General features: G+C 46.8%; 1 long non-coding RNA gene across 1 annotated transcript; it reads left to right on the top strand.

The window, feature by feature from the left end:
• The first annotated feature begins 3688 nt into the window (after window positions 1-3688).
• LOC125521402 lies at window positions 3689-6166 on the top strand. The gene is made up of 3 exons (XR_007289253.1): window positions 3689-3739; window positions 4091-4168; window positions 6096-6166. It is a non-coding gene; the product is annotated as an uncharacterized LOC125521402 (long non-coding RNA).
• Window positions 6167-9408: the final 3242 nt, after the last annotated feature.

Below are 9408 nucleotides of genomic sequence, written 5' to 3'. Positions count from 1 at the left end.
TCAAAAATTTGGTGATATTCAGTTGGCTCCTGCTGCTATGTTACATCCCATTATCAAGCCGTGGCCTTTCAGAGGATGGGGTTTAGACTTTATTGGACAAATTCATCCGTCTTCCTCAAAGGGGCATCGGTTCGTATTGGTGGCAACCGATTTTTCACTAAATGGTCTGAAGCAGTACCTCTCAAGAACATGACACATGTGGAGGTAATTAAATTCATAACCGAGCACATTATTCATAGATTCGGCATTCCTCAAACGATGACTACAGATTAAGGCTCATCTTTTATGTCACACCAAGTTAGAGAATTTGCCAAATCTTATAACATAAAGTTGCTCAATTCCTCTCCGTATTATGTCCAAGCCAATGGACAAGCTGAGTCTAGCAATAAAACTTTAATCAAACTCATCAAGAAGAAGATTGAGGATAATCCAAGGAGATGGCATGAGATATTGTCCGAAGCTTTGTGGGCGCACAGAATCTCAAGGCTTGGTGCTATAAAGGTAACTCCATATGAGCTCGTATATGGTCAAGAGGCCGTTTTACCAGTGGAAGTGAATTTGAATGCTTTGAGAATAGCCAAACAAAATGATTTATCGGCGGTGGACTTCTATAACTTGATGATGGACAATATTGATGAAGTCGCCGATAAATGTTTGTCTGCATTGAATGCCATAGAGAGAGAGATAAGTTGAGGGTGGCAAGAGATTACAATAAGAAGGTCAAGTTGAAGAATTTTCAAGTTGGCGATCTTGTGTGGAAGGTGATTCTACCAATTGGTTCAAAAGATAGAAAATTCGGGAAGTGGTCTCCAAGTTGGGAAGGTCCTTTTAAGATTACAAGAGTGGTTCCCGGAAACTCATATTTGGTGGAATCCGTACAAGGCACATTATTACCTCGAGCTCTCAATGGCAAATATTTAAAGAAATATCACCCAAGTGTGTGGCAAGAAGCCTAGATAGGCAATGGCCGATATGTCACTATCATCCTAAGCAACGACATGGCCGATAAATAGCTATCGCCCTTAGCATAAACATGTCCGATATATAATTATCGCCCTAAGAAACTATAAATGGCCGATGGAGTGTTGACATCGCCCTTAGAACAAACAAGGTACAAGTTATTTTTCGGCACGCTAGCTTTGCCGAAAAACAAGGGGGCATGTGTTGACACTAGATTTTGGCACGGTCAAGAACTTAATTAATATGGCCTCAAATGGAGAAGTGATTTATATAAAAAAGTTCCATATTGTCGATATGAACATCTTTGAAGTTTGGGCCATCGCCATCCTATCTCATCTCGCAGGCTGAAGTTGTGTTTGAAATACTGAGATTTTGTATTCAGAACACTATTCGGCTCATTACGCCCTCAAGACCGACTCGTATGGAAAAATGATCTACAGGGATTGTCTTCGTCTCGTCGAAACGATCGATTTCGATGTAAAAATCGTATCAATCCGAGTTCGTATGCAAAAGTTAGAGCTATCGGAGTGCAGCCCTGTCATGAGGCGTGATGTGGCGCGCCCCACCAGACCTATGTCTGATGGGTAGCGCGAGGGAACGGGTGTTTTGCGTAACAGTCCGTTTTATGGGAGCGATTTGACCTTAAAGATGACCTCTGATCAAAAAATGTTCAACACAAAAGTTTTTCGTCTCATCGAAACGCTCAAGATTGCTTTTGGACTCGTTTCCATCCAAGGTCGTTTACTGCCTCAAACATGACCCGCAAGGTGCAGCCAGGTTGTAAACCGAACCGTTTTGGAAAGTTTGACTACGAGTTGGACCCAAACTAGGGTTTTGGACGTGAATCCAAGCCTTTTCTTTGCACGGGAAGTCCAGCCGCCTCTTATATACCTAAGGGGTGACGGCCGATTGAACAACAACACACAATCGCAAAACACATCTACAAACTTTCATCTCCTACCCTAGTTTTCTGCTTCTCGTTCATCGGTGTTCTTCGCTTCGGAGAGCTTCGATCTACGAAGCCCTAGGGGCGGGTGAACCGACCTAGGGCAGCCCATCACCGGCGTGCGTCCAGACGGGGTCTCTCCTGGCCACGTGGGGTGTCGGGTCTTCAAAAGAGCTCGCCGGATTGTCTTGCGTATCGCGCTTCCGGTGAGCCTCCTTCGGCGACGTGTCCTGCATATATGCTCGACGTCGAGGGTACACGGTGACGTGTTCGTGTGCGAACAAATCTCACACCCGCGAGATCAAGACTATTTAAGCTTATGGGTAGGGGAAGGTAGTGAGGTGGAGCTACAGCAAGCACTAAGCATATATGATGGCTAACATACGCAAATAAGAGCGAGAAGAGAAGCAACGCAGTGGTTGAGAAGCTAGAAATGATCAAGAAGTGATCCTAAAACTACTTACGTTCAAGCATAACACAAGAACTATGTTCACTTCCCGGACTCCACCGAGAAGAGACCATCACGGCTACACACGCGGTTGATGCATTTTAATTAAGTTAAGTTTATAGTTCTCTACAACCGGATATTAACAAATTCTCATCTGCCACATAACCGCGGGCATGGCTTTCGAAAGTTCAAAACCCTGCAGGGGTGTCCCAACTTAGCCCATCACAAGCTCTCACGGTCAACGAAGGATATTCCTTCTCCCGGGAAGACCCGATCAGTCTCGGAATCCCGGTTACAAGACATTTCGACAATGATAATACAAGACCAGCAAGACCGCCCGATGCGCTGACATCCCTATAGGAGCTGCACATATCTCGTTCTCAGGGCAACACCGGATGAACACTACGTACAGCTAAAACCAGCCCTCAAGTTTCCCCGAGGTGGCGCCGCAAGGGGATCTGGTTCAGAACAACACTTAGAGAAGCATTGGCCGGGGGGGTTAAAATAAAGATGACCCTCGGGTTGGCCGACCCAAGGGAAGGGTAATAGGTTGGAAAATGTAAAACCAAGGTTGGGCCTTGCTGGAGGAGTTTTATTCAAAGCAAACTGTCAAGGGGTTCCCATAACACCCAACCGCGTAAGGAACGCAAAATCAAGGAACATAACACCGGTATGACAGAACTAGGGCGGCAAGAGTGGAACAAAACACCAGGCATAAGGCCGAGCCTTCCACCCTTTACCAAGTATATAGATGTATTAATTAAAATAAGAGATATTGTGATATCCCAACATATCCATGTTCCAGCATGGAACAATCTTCAACTTCACCTGCAACTAACAACGCTATAAGAGGGGCTGAGCAAAAGCGGTAACTTAGCCAAACAACGGTTTCCTAGGAAGGTGGGTTAGAGGCTTCACATGGCAATATAGGAGGCATGATATAGCAAGTGGTAGGTAGCGCGACATAGCGATAGAGCGAACAACTAGCAAGCAAAGATAGAAGTGATTTCGAGGGTATGGTCATCTTGCCTGAAATCCCGCAAGGAAGAAGAACGGATCCATGAAGAAGACAAACAGACGTAGTCGAACGAATCCTCACAACTCTGGATCGGAACCGAAACTAACGAGGGAAGCAACCCGGAAAGAAGCAAAAAACATAGGGTGTGTTTGGTTGTAGTCACGGGCCGAAATGTCATGGGTCGGACCCGTTACTAGCCTTGTTCCAGTGTTTGGTAGGCCAACCGGAACAGAACCCACTCGACCCCGATAAGCGAATATTCGGCTGAGATGCGGAATGCGCTGAGACCTCCAAATCGAGGAAACCACGCGGAACAGCTCATCTCTCCCCCAACCCTATCGCTGCTCTCCTCCTTCCTCCCGCACAGGTGCGCCGCCGCCCCTCTTCCTCCCTCCCTCTCCTCTGCGCCGCCGTCCCTCCCTCTCCTCTGCGCCGCCGTCCCTCTCCTTCTCTGCGTCGCCGTCCATCTCCCTCGCTGCTCCGCCGCCCCTCTCCAGCTCTCGCATGCCGCCTTCCCTCTCCCTCTCTCCGCCACCGGCCCTCTCCCTCTCTGCGTCGCTGGCCCTCTTCCTCTCTGCGCCGCTGCCCCTCTACAGTTGTTCCGCGCCGACGGCCCATCTCCCTCGCATTCGCGCGCCGCTGGCCCATCTCCCTCACTCTTGCGTTTTACATAGCTCTCCCTCGATCCATTTTCTCACCCCCCTCACTCGATCTGCAGGTTAGAAGGGGAAGAAAGCAGGGTCTAGGTGCTACACCGGCGCGGCGGCAGAGCGAAGCACAACCATCTCACTTGAAGGTACAAACTCCTCTTCCTCTCCCCTTGTACATGCTGATGTCCAGTATATTTTTTTGCTCCAATTGTTGTTGTATCATACATCTTTTTGTTCAATTTGTTGTTGTCCAGTACATATTTGCAATATGTGGTGATGTGTAATAATTTTGATAGCATGCATCAATTATAGATGGTCAAGAAGATGAACAAAAGAAAAAGGATGGTTAGGGGAGCCGCTGTTTTTGTCACACTTGTTGCAATTGCAGTCATTGTTCGAGCTATAATAAGGAAGAGAAGAGCACGTATTACATATGGCCCAATGCATGAAAGAGATCGAATCAGATATGATTATCTAGATCAAAAAATTTGGCAAAGCGATGTGTTATGTAAAAACATGTTAAGGTTTGAAAGAGCTGCATTCTTTCGCTTGTGTGGCATACTCAGGGATCGCAAATTTCTAGAAGACAGTCCACATCTTAGCGTGGAGCAACAATTAGCGACGTTTTTGCATACAATTGGGCATAACCTTCGGAATAGGGTTATTTCAGCCAATTTTTGTAGATCATACGGCACAACCAGCATCTATTTTAGAAAGGTTCTTCATGCCATAGGCGAGCTTCGTAATGATTACATAACGCCGCCATCATTGGAGACCCCACAAAAATTGCAGGAAATCATCGATTTGACCCATATTTTAAGGTAAATTCAGAAACTATTCGTTAGCTATCTAGGTTATATGATATGCCGTTTATTAATACCTGTCACTATATAGGATTGTATTGGAGCAATCAATGGTACACATGTGCGAGCAGGTGTTACCAAAGATGTGGAGCATTCTTTTTGGGGTAGGAAGGCCTTCACCACTCAAAATGTGATGGCAGCGGTAGATTTTGATCTACGCTTCACATATGTGTTAGCTGGTTTGGAAGGGTCAGCACATGATGCTACTATTTTAGCTGATGCATTAACGCGTGAGAGGGGCTTACAAGTACCACCGGGTAAGAAGTTGCCTAAGATAGAAAATTGTCCATTTGTTATTACCTTACAAGAACCATTGTCACCAATTATTGTTTTTTAAGGAAAGTTCTACCTAGTTGATGCTGGCTATGGAGCAAAGCCTGGGTTCTTGCCCCCTTTTCGTGGTGTGAGGTACCATTTGAACGAGCGGGGCAACAATCCAGTCCAAAATGATAGGGAGCTGTTCAACCTTAGGCACTCATCTCTACGGGTGACGGTAGAGAGGGCTTTTGGATCTCTGAAGAGGCGCTTCAAAATTTTAGATGATGCCAAACCATTCTTCTCTTTCCCGGTGCAAGTTGACCTTGTTATAGCTTGTTGTGTTCTTCATAATTATGCACTGTCACAAGGGATTGATGAATTTATTATACCGGAAGTGACATGGACCACCCAACCAATTCGAACATCAAGGCAACAAGCAAGTGACATTAGGGCCGTGGTAGACCGTAGGACACAAATGGCAGCCCAAATGTGGGAAGATAGACAACTAATGTATGCTAATCTATGAGTGTAGCACACTCCATATATTTGAACCATGTATTTGTGATGTTTATGCAACTACATTTTAATTTATTTGATGGCTGGGCAGATTGTATCATGTACTAAATTTGAACCATGTATTTGTGATGTTTATGCAACTACATTTGAATTTATTTGATGGCTGGGCAGATTGTATCATTTACTAAAGTTGAACCATGTATTTGTGATGTTTATGCAACTAAATTTGAATTTATTTGATGGCTGGGCAGATTGTATCATTTACTAAAGTTGAACCATGTATTTGTGATGTTTATGCAACTAAATTTGAATTTATTTGATGGCTGGGCAGATTGTATCATTTACTAAAGTTGAACCATGTATTTGTGATGTTTATGCAACTACATTTGAATTTATTTGATGGCTGGACAGATTGTATCTTTTATTGTTTGGACAGAAATGGAGAGTGTTGAAGCTGCAAGTGGGAACTCCGGGAGAGCTGGGATCATTGTTTGGACCAATGCCATGGCAAAAACCATGCTTGGTTTTTTGGCTGGTCTTGTTGCTGATGGGAAGAGAACGTCAAGTGGATTCAGGGATGTGCATCATAGACAATGTGCTGCTGTTTTGAACGAGCAATTCAAGCTTTCTGTCACCGGAGAGCAAGTCAAAAACCATCTCAAGAAGTGGAGGAAGATTGGGACGAAGGTGGTCAATTTGAAGAATTTAAGTGGAGCTCTATGGGATGAAGATACTTGCACAATTAGGCTCAGCGAGGAGCACTATGCAGGGCATTGTATGGTATGCTTCTCACCCCACAAATCTAATTCTTTTTATGTTTGCATTATGCTAATCATTTTGCACAATGTTTGTAGACCCACAAAGTTGATGCCCCCTTCCTGAATACCCCAATTGAGCACTATCATGCCATGGCTGCCATTTATGGGACAATTGGGGCCAGGGGGATGAATGCCAGATCTGGCAATGATCTTCTTTCCACTGATCTCGAAGACGAGGAGAACGGTGAGGTCAACACGTCACCAAATGTTGGTGAGTCTTGTCTCCCCAAAGCACCACCAAAAAAGAAGGCTAAGGTAAAGCATGTTCCTGAAGATCCACTTAGTTTAATTCTCAAAGATGGGTTCAAACTTGTGGCCGATGCGCTTGTGAAGTCTAGTGGAGATGATGATGACATACCAGATGACCTTTGGGATGTAGTCTCCACATTGCCAGATTTTGATGAAGAGCACGTAGCCCACTACTATGCGCATCTTGTGGACAACCCAAAGACTGCAAGAGCATTCATGAAACTTTCCCAAACCAACAAGTCTGTTTGGGTGAGTAGGTATATCAAGAAGAACTTCTAAATTCGATATGGTTGTATGGTTGTCAAGTATGTGAACTTGACACGTATGTTTCTAGTGCACTTTGGTTGCTTTTGGAGAGCTTCGAACATGAACTAGACGTGTGTGGCTGTCAAGTATGACTTGGACATGTATGGCTCTATTGCACTTTGCTTGCTTTTGGAGAGCTTTGTATGTGAACTACAAATGTATGGCTGTCAAATGTGTTTAACTATGTGCACCTTGTTGAAATCTGTGTTTTATGTGTTGTCATTTATATGTTAACTTGTCAATATATATTGTTATGTTGTCTTTCTTGAAAATACAAATGATATGCTGTCGAAATTTAGAAATTTATGTCATTCCATTTTCCATTCCATGCTTCCAACCAAACACCGGAACGGAACCAACCCGTTTCTCTCTTTTGCTCCTACCAAACACAGGAATGGAATAGACCCGTTCCTCTGGAATGGAACCATTCCATTCCATGACAGTTGGTTCCCGAATCAAACACACCCATAGTAAACAACCATCACATAAGCATGGCATGATGCGCAAACAAGTATGATGCATGTCCGGTTTAATGAGGCCTGACATGGAAAAGTGCACAAGCAAAACTACAAGTTAAGTGGAGCTCAATATGCAACTAGTTGCATATTGACGAAACACCACATGACTTATTTAGTTCACTCTCGTTTGTGCTACTCAACAAAATTAAATGTTGTCAAACATGGCAAGAGGTGAGGCAAAAGTAAGCTACACAATCCAAACAAATTGAATGGGGCCGGAAACATCAAACAACAATTCCGGTAAATCCCCATATGCATTTAGCAATTGAAGCAAACAACAATTTAAACATTCTTGGTGTTTTTATCATGATGCGGATGACATGTGCAAGTTATATGCAAGTTCTATGAAAATGTTGACAAGTTGGAGCATTATGGTCACCACGGCGGAAAGAAAGGGGTGCCATGGCAACGACAACGGAAATGATTCACTACAACATTCCGATGATCCAACAACTCAATTGAGATGCTGGTGCAGAAGGAAGTGACGGGAGCGTGTCATGCAAGGATGGTGGGGTGATCCCGGATACTGGGTTCCCACGGGTCGACGACGGTGCCAAGCGAGGGAAACAACTAACGTTCATGGGAGGATACAACATCCAAACATGCATCTCATACAACACATGCATTCGTTCACGGGCGGTCGTCTCGGGGTTATACCTTTGAAGCATGCAAACGGGACGGTTCTCGTTCGGTGCAAAGTAGAGGAAGTAGGCGTTCTCGGGACATTCGTAGTGGAGGTAGTCGTTCATGTCCATAGATGTTCGGGGTCACGACACGGAACTTGACGTCCACGGGGTCTTCGCGGGTCGACGGTAGTGGTACACGTTTCGCAGTCGTTCGAGTCGTTGGTAGAGGAACTTGACGGATTTGAATCCCTTCAGGGTTGTCGTGGTACTTGGGGTTTTCAGATTTGCCGGTCTCGACGAAACAAAAGGGTACTCGGTGCAATCCGCGTAGTCATGCAATTGTCATCGAGGGACTTTGCCAAAATCCTGGTCTCGTGTTCTGTAGTCATCCACAAGGTCCAACATAGGGTTTTGGCGAACCCAGGGTGCATCTTGCCGTAGTTGTACTTGCGTTTGGAGTCCGGGTGTTGCCGGTGGTGTACTTGGTGAACTGAAGGGGCATCGAGGGGCTAGCAAAGGCCCTACCTCGGGAGGTCATTGGAGGCGCGTGGAGGCAGCTCGAGCTGCTGGAGGAGGAAAGCCATGGCAGAGGAGGGGCTGCGCGGAGCAGGCCCAGAACTGGACGGAGACGACGGGTTCAAAGCGAAGGTCGCCGGATCTGACGAGGAAGAAGCAGGGGCGAGCTTGCCGGGCATCATGCGGGGCTTGACAGTGAGGCGACCATGGCTGTAGACGGGCGCTCGATGCGTCATTCCCGAGCAACAGAAGCAGGGGAGGCCGGCGAGGTCTTGGATGGTGACGCGGGACCTGACTGCAGCTTGGCGCGGGCGCTGGGGCCGCCGGAGTTGGCCCCTACGGTCTTGGCGCGGGGAGGCACGGCGGTCAAGGTCACCGACGTCCGGCAAGGCCGCAGCGAGGGAGCCGAACGGAGGCGGGCGACGGGAGTCTGCAGGGGCGACACGCTCGAGGAGAGGGACAGTGGGGATGGGGAACGAGGTGGCGGCGCTCGCTCCTCTCTGCCTGTGGGTGCGGCGCGGGAGGAGGAGGGAGGGAGAAGAGATGGATCAGGAGGTTGCTGCGCGAGGGAGGCGGCGTGAGGGAGAACGAGAGGGAGAGGGGAATCGGTCGGGCTAGGGAGCGGTCGGCCTAGGGTTCGGGAGGGAGTGGGCCGGCTGGATGTCAGGCCCAAGAGGCCAGCGGTGGAATTGGGCCTAGGGAGAGGATGGCCTAGG

This window comes from Triticum urartu, chromosome 7 (genome assembly GCF_003073215.2).
Source record: "Triticum urartu cultivar G1812 chromosome 7, Tu2.1, whole genome shotgun sequence".
Classification (NCBI taxonomy): domain Eukaryota; kingdom Viridiplantae; phylum Streptophyta; class Magnoliopsida; order Poales; family Poaceae; genus Triticum; species Triticum urartu.
The sequence above is the reverse complement of the archived record's forward strand: the minus strand, read 5'-3'. Positions and strand labels throughout refer to the sequence as shown.